We start from the raw sequence: 12,274 nt of genomic DNA, 5'->3' as shown, positions 1-12,274 counted from the left end.
TCTAAAAAGTATGACCTGTTAACTCCCATCTTAGCGCATGGTACTTATGAAGAGTTGAGTTTATATGAACTCGTGTCCCCAATTCGGTGCCCAAGACTACTCCCAAAAATACTTAGCTCATAAGTGTTTTAAACACATCTTTCTTTATTTGAGATAATTACGCAAAACTTTGCCTGAAGGCTCACTTTGAAACAATGTTCCTTTTTCTTGAAAACTAGCCCGAAAGCTCTTTTGGAATCATAGTTTCTCTCTTACTCAAACGTAAAAACAATTGGAAACTTCTTTGGGAATACATAGTTCCCTAATAACTTTTGAGAAATGAACTCAACTTTAAAATCTTAACTTAACTTGAAACATAACTTGAAACTCTTGACTTAACTTGAAACTTAAGCCTTAAAATGAAGTTAGAACATTCAACAAAGACTCTTGGAAAGCTTTAAAGACTTGCTTTGACTCCCTTCTTGAACTTCTAGACTCAACTCTTAACTTCCCTTGACTTGGAAACTTACTCTCCTTGAGTTGGAATCATGAATTCAAGGTATTTGATCACGTGTTATGGATGAGTTCTTGACGTTTAAACGTAGCTTGGGGTGTTGGAAACAACTAGGGAACATAGGTACAACACCTAGGAGCATGTATGAGAAAGAGGGGAAGGAATGGGAAAGCTTGGCGCTTTGAGAGGCGCGGAGCGCCAGACCTCAAACTTCAGAGAGGTCTGGTTTGGGCTCTGGTAGGGGCGGCGCCCTATGGGCTTGACCTCAGAGTCCCTCTTGGGGCGCGTTGGCTGGCACGACACCCCGACCCTTTCCTCGAAAACTTGACTTCTCTCCTCCTTTTCTCCACCTCTAAACCTTCCAATATTCAAAGCTTCAACCCCCAAGCACTTAGGATTATCAAAACCCTTAACATACACTAGTTTCAACTCAAAAACACCACCGGAAACATACACCAAACCAATAAGAACTACAACACAACACAACTACCACTTCAATTATTCCAATCAACAACTTCAATCAAACATAATCAATCTTTTATCGAAATTAAACGAGCTTGGCGTGTGGGGGAAAGAACCAACCCAACACTATTAACTCACATACCTTTATAGGGATCACCCTCGAAGAAAAACATGACGATCTTTAACGAAACCTAGCTTGATCTTCTCTTTTTTCCCCTTCTTGCCAAACCTCGTAACCCCTTTCATGGGTGAAACTTTCAAATATACCCAATCATCTATTTCAAACTCTAATGCTCTTCTCCTAACATCAGTGTAGGATTTCTGGCGACTCTGTGCCGTTTTCAATCTCTCCTGAATCACTTTCACCTTCTCCATAGCTTGGTGAACTAAATCTGGTCCTATCAACCCTGCTTCACCAACTTCAAACCATCCTATAGGAGATCTACATAGTCTCCCATAAAGAGCTTCGTATGGAGCTATTTGGATGCTAGAATGATAACTGTTATTGAAGGCAAATTCAATGTGAGGTAGGTGATCATCCCAATTACTTTTGAAATTGATCACACAAGCCCTCAACAAATCCTCTAAAGTCTGAATAGTACGCTCGGCTTGCCCATCAGTCTGAGGATGAAATGTAGTACTCAAGTTCACTTTGGAACCCAAGACTTTCTAAAAAGATTTCCAGAACTGTGCAGTGAACTGTACACCTCTATCTGAAATAATGGAGACTGGGAGTCCTTGAAGTCTCACCACCTCTTGAATATATAACTTGGCATAATCTTCTACTGAGTTGGTAGTCTTTACAGGTAGAAAATGGGCTGACTTTGTCATTCTGTCAACAATCACCTAAATAGTATCATGGTGTCTGCGAGACCTTGGCAACCCTGTGATGAAATCCATATTGATCATCTCCCATTTCCATTCTGGAAGTTCTATCCTCTGAGCTAAACCAACAGGCCTTTGGTGTTCAACTTTCACTTGTTGGCAATTAGAACATTTAGCAACAAACTCTGCAATGCCCTTCTTCATGGAATCCCACCAATAAACTTCTGTCAAGTCACGATACATCTTCGTGAAACTTGGATGAATGGAATATTTGGAGCTGTGAGCTTCATCCATCACTCTCTCTTGGAGTCCATCTACCATAGGTACACACAATCTACCTTGAAATCTCAAAGCACCATCTCCCCCTTGTTCAAAAGCTAATACTCTTTGATTTTGAACATTTGCCTTTAACTCAAGCAAAATGGGATCTTGGTCTTATTTCACTTTCACTTCTGACACTAGGGATGACTCGGCACTGCTCGTCACTTCTAGTCCCCCTTCAGCGGAGTCTATAAGTCTTACTCCCAGGAGTGCCAGTCTGTGCACATCTTTTGCTAACTCTCTCTTCTCTTCTTTAATATGGGTGGTGCTACCCAAAGACAACCTGCTTAAAGAATCAACAACAACATTAGCCTTACCTGGGTGATAAAGAATACCCAGGTCATAGTCCTTAAGTAATTCTAACCACCTCCTCTGTCTGAGATTAAGCTCTTTCTAAGTAAGCACAAATTGAAGGGTCTTGTGATTCGCGAATATGTCAACATGCACACCATACAAGTAATGACGCCATATCTTCAAAGCGAACACTACAACAGCCAACTCTAAGTCATGGGTTGGGTAGTTCTTCTCATGAACTTTCAACTATCTGGAGGCATAAGCTATAACTTTGCCATTTTGCATCAAGACACAACCCAAACAAACTCTAGATGCATCACAATACACCACAAAACCTTGAGTACCTTCTGGTAACATCAAAGCTGGAGTTGTAATCAACCTCTTTTTCAATTCCTTATAGCTTTTCTCACAAGCTTCAGACCATTGAAACTTCACTGTCTTCTTAGTCAACTTTGTCAAAGGAGATGCAATAGACGAGAACCCTTCGTGTAGATCATCAGGAAACAATAACAACTCAACTTTACTTATATAAAAGTAATATAACTTTAGTGGGAGACTCTTTCAACCGACAATCACCACTATCAGCCCTAGTGGTGATACAACGTTTTACCTCACGTTGCCCAAGGGCCATCCCATACTTTGCCGTGATATAGGAAGCTAACTTTAATAAGTGGATCCACTAGCTTAATCTTACGGGTTCATCTAACTAGTATGACCCGTTAACTCCCATGTTGGCGCATGGTTCTTATGGAGAGTTGAGTTTATATGAAATCGTGTCCCCAATTCGGTGCTCAAGACTACTCCCAAAATAACTTAGGTCATAAGTGTTTTAAATACATCTTTCTTTATTTGAGATAGTTACTCAAAACTTTGCCCGAAGGCTCACTTGGAAACAATGTTCCTTTTTCTTGAAAACTAGCCCAAAAGCTCTTTTGGAATCATAGTTCCTTTCTTACTCAAACGTAAAAACATTTGGAAATTTCTTTGGGAATACATAGTTCCCTATTAAGTTTTGAGAAATGAACTCAACTTTAAACTCTTAATTTAACTTGAAACTTGAAACTTGAGCCTTAAAATGAAGTTAAAACATTCAACAAAGACTCTTGGAAAGCTTTAAAGACTTGCTTTGACTCCCTTCTTGAACTTCTAGACTCAACTCTTAACTTCCCTTGACTTGGAAACTTACTCTCCTTGAATTTGAATCATGGATTCAAGGTATTTGATCACGTGTAATGGACGAGTTCTTGACGTTTCAACATACCTTGGGGTGTTGGAAACAACTAGGGAACATAGGTACAACACCTAGGAACATGTATGAGAAACTGAGGAAGGAATGGGAAAGCTTGGCGCTCTGAGAGGCGCGAAGCGCCAGACCTCAAACTTCAAAGAGGTCTGGTTGGGGCTCTGGTTGGGGCGGCGCCCCAGGGGCTTGACCTCAGAGTCCCTCTTGGGGCGCGTTGGCTGGCGCGACGCCCCGGCCCTTTCCTCGAAAAGTTGACTTTTTTCGTCCTTTTCTCCAAGTCTAAACCTTCCAATATTCAAAGCTTCAACCCCCAAGCACTTAGGATCATCAAAACCCTTAACATACACTAGTTTCAACTCAAAAACACCACCGGAAGCATACCCCAAACCAATAAGAACTACAACACAACACAACTACAACTTCAATAATTCCAACCAACAACTTCAATCAAACATAATCAATCTTTTATCGAAATTAAACGAGCTTGGCGTGTGGGGGAAAGAACCAACCCAACACTATGAAGTCACATACCTTAATAGGGATCACCCTCGAAGAAAAACACGACGATCTTTAATGAAACCTAGCTTGATCTTCTCTTTTTTCCTCTTTTTCTCCTCTTCACTCTTAAATCCTTGCCTTCACTCTTTAAAAATGAGAGAAACTGATCAAAATCAGTCCCACACACTCATATATATCCAAAAGAAAAGGCTAGGGAAAAGACCAAAATGCCCTTACAAATTTCTGGACGGATTCCCTGCCAACTGCCCAACTTTCAAAGGGCATAACTCACTCATACGAACTAATAAACGAGCAAACTCGATGGCGTTGGAAAGACCAATCCACGAACTTCGCAACCATAACTGGAACCTCACTTAGATCATCCTGAGCTAGTAGTTATAACTGTTCAAAGTTGGCCAAAAATTCATTATTTTCCACACTTAGCCAAATTTTCCAGATTTTTAAATTCTTTCCAAAATTGAAAATTTCCAATTCTAAGCCTCTTCATAGTTATTTCAAATTGTCGGATGTTACAGCCTCATTCTTGGTCCAAGTCTAACATATGCATTTAATTAAAGATGTATAATACAACAGATGTACAATTTTGCCTTGTTCCATGAATAAATTAGTGCATTAATTAAGAAGCTCACATATGTGGGAGAAAATAAAGGCGAATTCATGATTTAATTTTTATGAATTTAAAAATATGGATTCATATATACTACTCTGTTATGATTTTAATAAATTTTTACACATAAATAAACGATCAAAGAAAATAATGAGATTTTTACCTGGTCACACAAATAGGGTTAGACAAAAAAAAAATGTAACGAAAGGCAAAATTGAACAATTTCGACTATTGTATAGATAAATTTAAATTTTTTCTGTTTTTCCTATTTAAGTAACTCATTGTTAATTAGGGAGTATATAATCATTTATTATGAGTTACATTACTAACCACCTTGTGGAGTATGAGTCATGTTCAATATTATTGATCTGAAACCTAACAGATACCAACAAAACTCAATTAGAGAGTGAAGATAGATGCCAAAAAAATAAAGTTACAATGATTAAATCACAAAAATCAGATGATGAACATAACACATGGTTTGGAATATTTCATATAGCATTCTGATTTATGCAACACAACACAAGAAGGATAATTATGGAGATGAAGAACATAATTCATAGTCACAACTCACAGGCTGAGGATAATTAAAACTAAAGGGGTTACACCAGAGATCATTTTAGTCACAGGCTCACATCTACTTCTTACTTTAAATACATTACAAACCAACTTTCTATAGTCAATAAGAAACTAGCTAGTAACCTTAATTTGGGCACGAGTTTCCGTCTTTAGAATCTGAATCAAGTTGTATAACCAAATCACGAATGTGTGGCTGTGTCCTGAATGCTGTCTTTGTGCGTTTCTTGCGTAACAAGGACATACCATCACATTGCCTCTTCTTCGTATCTGAAGGCTGGACATCGACAGCTAATTTCAGAAATGAGTGATTCAAAAGCATGTCTGCACTCCAACGACCACTTGGATTCCTGACCAGACAATTATTCAGGAAATCTTTTGCCTCTGTAGATAGTTTGGGATTCTTAAAATTTGGTTCCGAATTGGATGATTCCCATAGGGGTTTTCCATTGATCATCTCGTAAACAGTGCATCCAAGTGACCAAATATCAACTACTGGGCAGTACTCCTTCTTAATTAGAGCTTCAGGTGCCATGTACCTTTTAGTTCCTCTGTGCCCCACGTTCTCTTTCCAATTCTGCTCCAGTGTTATGGAAAGTCCGAAATCAGCTATCTTTGCCACCTCGGCCATACCATCATCACCATCAGTAGTAAGAAGAATGTTTTGGGGTTTTATGTCGCAATGAATAATCCCTTTTTTGTGAATCAAATTGAGCCCTAAAACAACATTTTTGGTGTACTTTTGGACTGGAAACTCAGTCAATCCTCGTTCATCAATACGATCAGCTAGACTTCCAGCTGAGGCGAATTCGAGCAGCAAATTGTAAAGATATAAGTCATCCTCATTGGTGACATTAAATCCAAAACATCGAATAATTTGGGGACAATCCTCAAACATTCTCAAGAATTCCCTTTAATTTCGAAGAGACTGAGAGCGGTTCAACATACAAGATTTAACAGCAATGAGAGATGGTATCATAGGAGAAGGAGTATCAGTAGAAGCCAATGATACAAAACCATAGCTTCCTTTCCCCAATGTTCTACCTCTCTGCCACTTAAATTTCTCTTGTTTTTCCTCCAATAATATTATTTCACAGTGTTCTCTTTTTTTCTTGAGTGTGAGCTCTTTTATTAGTGTATGTATAGGAGTCATGATAAATGATCAGATGAGATCATAATTAAAATGGGTCGAATTTTAGTCAGTAAAATTAAATTTGGATAAACTCGTTTCAACCAATTCTTTGACCCATTTTTACCCTTCTTTGTTCTTTTATGGACTTTTATTTAGTTTTTCCATTTTTCATTTTCTATTTTCCTATTTTAGTTCTGCTTATCTATTTTTTTTTTTATGTCTTTAAAATGGAGTATTTTAAAACTATATTTATTGTCCACATTCTTATAAGTTAACAGTAGATTTGATATTCATATTTTGATCTAACTCATTAAAATATAAGTAAAATGTACTGATTTTATGTAGCAGTTTCGTTTCCTAATTTTTCTGTTTTTCCCTTACACAGTGCTACTAGAAGAAATTTTATTAAACTTTTTCATATTTACTTCTTTTATTATATGATAATTTAAAATTGTATAAAATTAATAAGATATTTACCATAAAATAACAAGCACTTATATAAGTTGTTATTTATTAAAAGGACTAATGTGAATTCAATGTCCTTCACTTGATTAATGAATCAAGAGAACAACTATCATTATTTAATTTCAAATCCCAAGACAATTCTCATTTTACAATTCTAAAATGAACTTATATTTTGAAATTTTATTAATTGGATAAATATAATAAATTTAAAATGAATTGAATGCTAATTCAGTAAAAATGAATTTGGTCAAATATATGGAATAAAATGATTTAACTCATTTTTACTCCTTTTTCATTCTTGGAAAAGTTTATTAAGTTCTTAGCTTCTTCATTTCTTTTTCTTTTTTATTTTACTTCTTCTTATCTATTTCTTTATTTATGTCTTTAAAGTATATTTGAAAGCGTATTTATTTATTGTGATATTATAAATGTATAATTGCATTTCCGCACTTAAATCGTCAAATAAATCTGTTAAAAAAAATTAAAAGAAAAATAACTTTATTTTCATGAAACTCTATAAGTAAATAAAACGATATCATATAAACTTACTAAAGATATATTCATGACCATTTCTAAGATTCAATTTCAGACTTAGCTTGTCTAGAGGGTTACAATTTCGAGCTAAGAAAATAGTTTCTTGTAGAAATGCAGGGTAAGGTAGCATACAGTAGATTCTTGTGGTCCGATTTTATAAAAAAATAATCAAAATTTTACAGGATAAGGTGGTGTACAATAAACCTCATTGCATTTTTTTTATTAAAAAAATTACTTCTTCCGATCAATTTATATTTCTTTAATTTTGCATTAAAAGATTGGAAGAAAAATAATGGAAAAAAAAAAGAAAAGAAAGGCGAAAAAACAGTAAATAAAACTAATCTGAAAGCATAAGAAGAGACAAACATGATTTTATTAGGAACAGACATGATAATACAAATTTCCAAAAAATGACTCAATATATTTAACCTTCAATTAATTAAAATATGTATTTTTGATTCCTTCTTATAGAAATATATCTAGTTTGATTTGGCTTATCATGGTCAAATATCGATACTTGTATTTTACCCATATGTGTCGATACTCTTATAGGTTAACAGTAGATTTGAAATCCATACATATCCAACCGAAATACAAGTTATCCAACTCATCGAAATATGAATAAAAGGGGTTGATTTTATAAATATGGATTAAAATTGTCAGCACTAGTGTAGTTGTAACACCTTGTAAATTCTATGCTAAAGATCTGAATCATTCGTCATGAGTGTATTAACTTGAGTCAGGTTATATCCTACTTATACATGTGTTAAGGTTCATTTCTATGTGTGAGAACGGTATCAGATGTGGTTTGGAGTCATAAGGGATCTCTATCACAAAATCAAGTCCAAACCTTTCCTACTGACTATGTTTTCGCATGAGTATATATAAGGGAAAAAAATGAGATTTTTACCTGGTCACACAAATAGGGTTAGACAAAAAAAAAATGTAACGAAAGGCAAAATTGAACAATTTCGAGTATTGTATTGATGAATTTAAACTTTTTCTGTTTTTCCTATTTAAGTAACTCATTGTTAATTAGGGAGTATATGATCATTTATTATGAGTTACAGTACTAACCACCTTGTGGAGTATGAGTCATGTTCAATATTATTGATCTGAAACCTAACAGATACCAACAAAACTCAATTAGAGAGTCAAGATAGATGCCAAAAAAATAAAGTTACAATGATTAAATAACAAAAATCAAATGATGAACATAACACATGGTTTGGAATATTTTATATAACCATCTGATTTATACAACACAACACAAGAAGGATAATTATGGAGATGAAGAACATAATTCATAGTCACAGCTCATAGGCTGAGGATAATTAAAACTAAAAGGGTTACACCTGAAATCATTTTAGTCATAGGCTCACATCTACTTCTTACTTTAAATACATTACAAACCAACTTTCTATAGTCAATAAGAAACTAGCTAGCAGCTTTAACTTAGGCACGAGTTTCCGTCTTTACAATCTGAATCAAGTTGTATAACCAAATCACGAATGTGTGGCTGTGTCCTGAATGCTGTCTTTGTGCGTTTCTTGCGTAACAAGGACATGCCATCGCATTGCCTCTTCTTCGTATCTGGAGGCTGGACATCGACAGCTGATTTTAGAAACGAGTGAATCAAGAGCATGTCTGCACTCCAACGAGCACTTAGATTCCTGACCAGACAATTATTCAGAAAATCTTTAGTCTCTGTGGATAGTTTGGGATTCTCAAAATTTGGTTCCGAATTGGATGATTCCCATAGGGGTTTTCCAGTGATCATCTCGTAAACAGTGCATCCAAGTGACCAAATATCAACCCCTGGGCAGTACTCCTTCTTAATTAGAGCTTCAGGTGCCATGTACCTTTTAGTTCCTCTGTGCTCCACGTTCTCTTTCCATTTCTGCTCCAAAGTTATGGAAAGTCTGAAATCAGCTATCTTTGCTACCTCGGCCATACCATCATCACCATCAGTAGTAAGAAGAATGTTTTGGGGTTTTATGTCGCAATGAATAGTCCCTTTTTTGTGAATCAAATTGAGCCCGAAAACAACATTTTTGGTGTACTTTTTGACTTGAAACTCAGGCAATTCTCGTTCATCAATATGATCAGCTAGGCTTCCAGCTGAGGTAAATTCGAGCAGCAAATTGTAAAGATATAAGTCATCCTCATAGGTGACATTAAATCCAAAACATCAAATAATTTGAGGACATTCCCCAAACATTCTTAAGAATTCCCTTTCATTTCGAAGAGACTGAGAGTGGTTCAACTTACAAGATTTAACGTCAATGAGAGATGGTATCGTAGGAGAAGGGTATCAGTAGAAGCCAATGATACAAAACCATAACTTCCTTTCCCCAATGTTCTACCTCTCTGCCACTTAAATTTCGCTTGTTTTTCCTCCATTAATATTATTTCACTGTGTTCTCTTTTTTTCTTGAATGTGAGCTCTTTTCTTAGTGTATGTATAGGAGTCATGATAAATGATCAGACGAGATCATAATTAAAATGGGTCTAATTTTAGTCAGTAAAATTAAATTTGGATAAACTCGTTTCAACCAATTTTTTGACCCATTTTTATCCTTCTTTGTTCTTTTATGGACTTTTATTTAGTTTTTCCATTTTTCATTTTTCTATTTTCCTATTTTAGTTCTTCTTATCTATTTTTTTTTTATGTCTTTAAAATGGAGTATTTTAAAACTATATTTATTGTCCACATTCTTATAAGTTAACAATAGATTTGATATTCATATTTTGATCTAACTCATTAAAATATAAGTAAAATGTACTGATTTTATGTAGCAGTTTCGTTTCCTAATTTTTCTGTTTTTCCCTTTCACAGTGCTACTAGAAGAAATTTTATTAAACTTTTTCATATTTACTTCTTTTATTATATGATAATTTAAAATTGTATAAAATTAATAAGATATTTACCATAAAATAACAAGCACTTATATAAGTTGTTATTTATTAAAAGGACTAATGTGAATTCAATGTCCTTCACTTGATTAATGAATCAAGAGAACAACTATCATTATTTAATTTCAAATCCCAAGACAATTCTCATTTTACAATTCTAAAATGATCTTATATTTTGAAATTTTATTAATTGGATAAATATAATAAATTTAAAATGAATTGAATGCTAATTCAATAAAAATGAATTTGGTCAAATATATGGAATAAAATGATTTAACTCATTTTTAGTCCTTTTCATTCGTGGAAAATTTTATTAAGTTCTTAGCTTCTTCATTTCTTTTTCTTTTTTATTTTACTTCTTCTTATCTATTTCTTTATTTATGTCTTTAAAGTATATTTGAAAGCGTATTTATTTATTGTGATATTATAAATGTATAATTGCATTTCCGCACTTAAATCGTCAAATAAATCTGTTAAAAAAAATTAAAAGAAAAATAACATTAGTTTCATGAACTCTATAAGTAAATAAAACGATATCATATAAACTTACTAAAGATATATTCATGACCATTTCTAAGATTCAATTTCAGACTTAGCTTGTCTAGAGGGTTACAATTTCGAGCTAAGAAAATAGTTTCTTGTAGAAATGCAGGGTAAGGTAGCATACAGTAGATTCTTGTGGTCCGATTTTATAAAAAAATAATCAAAATTTTACAGGATAAGGTGGTGTACAATAAACCTCATTGCATTTTTTTTATTAAAAAAATTACTTCTTCCGATCAATTTATATTTCTTTAATTTTGCATTAAAAGATTGGAAGAAAAATAATGGAAAAAAAAAGAAAAGAAAGGCGAAAAAACAGTAAATAAAACTAATCTGAAAGCATAAGAAGAGACAAACATGATTTTATTAGGAACGGACATGATAATACAAATTTCCAGAAAATGACTCAATATATTTAACCTTCAATTAATTAAAATATGTATTTTTGATTCCTTCTTATAGAAATATATCAAGTTTGATTTGGCTTACCATGGTCAAATATAGATACTTGTATTTTACCCATATTTGCCGATACTCTTATAGGTTAACAACATATTTGAAATCCATACATATCCAACCGAAATACAAGTGATCCAACTCATCGAAATATGAATAAAAAGGATTGATTTTATAAATATGGACTAAAATTGTCAGCACTAGTGTAGTTGTAAAACCTTGTAAATTCTATGCTAAAGATCTGAATTATATATTCGTCATGAGTGTATTAACTTGAGTTGGGTTATATCCTACTTATACATGTGTTAAGGTTCATTTCTATGTGTGAGAACTGTATCAGATGTGGTTTGGAGTCATAAGGGATCTCTATCACAAAGTCAAGTCCAAACCTTTCCTGCTGACTATGTTTTCGCATGAGTATATATAAGGAAAAAAAATGAGATTTTTACCTGGTCACACAAATAGGGTTAGACAAGAAAAAAATGTAACGAAAGGCAAAATTGAACAATTTCGAGTATTGTATAGATAAATTTAAACTTTTTTCTCTTTTTCCTATTTAAGTAACTCATTGTTAATTAGGGAGTATATAATAATTTATTATGAGTTACAATACTAACCACCTTGTGGAGTATGAGTCATGTTCACTATTATTGATCTGAAACCTAACAGATACCAACAAAACTCAATTAGAGAGTCAAGATAGATGCCAAAAAAATAAAGTTACAACGATTAAATCACAAAAATCAAATGATGAACATAACACATGGTTTGGAATATTTCATATAAAATTCTGATTTATGCAACACAACACAAGAAGGATAATTATGGAGATGAAGAACATAATTCATAGTCATAGCTCACAGGCTGAGGATAATTAAAACTAAAGGG

General features: G+C 33.9%; 2 pseudogenes; both read right to left on the bottom strand.

Annotated features, from left to right (window-relative positions):
• Positions 1-5,467: 5,467 nt before the first annotated feature.
• LOC125847140 (mitogen-activated protein kinase kinase kinase 20-like) lies at positions 5,468-6,493 on the bottom strand (annotated as a pseudogene).
• Positions 6,494-8,921: 2,428 nt separating this feature from the next.
• On the bottom strand, positions 8,922-9,874 carry LOC125847139 (mitogen-activated protein kinase kinase kinase 20-like; annotated as a pseudogene).
• Positions 9,875-12,274: the final 2,400 nt, after the last annotated feature.

Source organism: Solanum stenotomum, chromosome 12 (genome assembly GCF_019186545.1).
Source record: "Solanum stenotomum isolate F172 chromosome 12, ASM1918654v1, whole genome shotgun sequence".
NCBI classification, from domain to species: Eukaryota; Viridiplantae; Streptophyta; class Magnoliopsida; order Solanales; family Solanaceae; genus Solanum; species Solanum stenotomum.
Note: the sequence above shows the minus strand (reverse complement) of the source record. Positions and strands in the feature narration are given on the sequence as shown.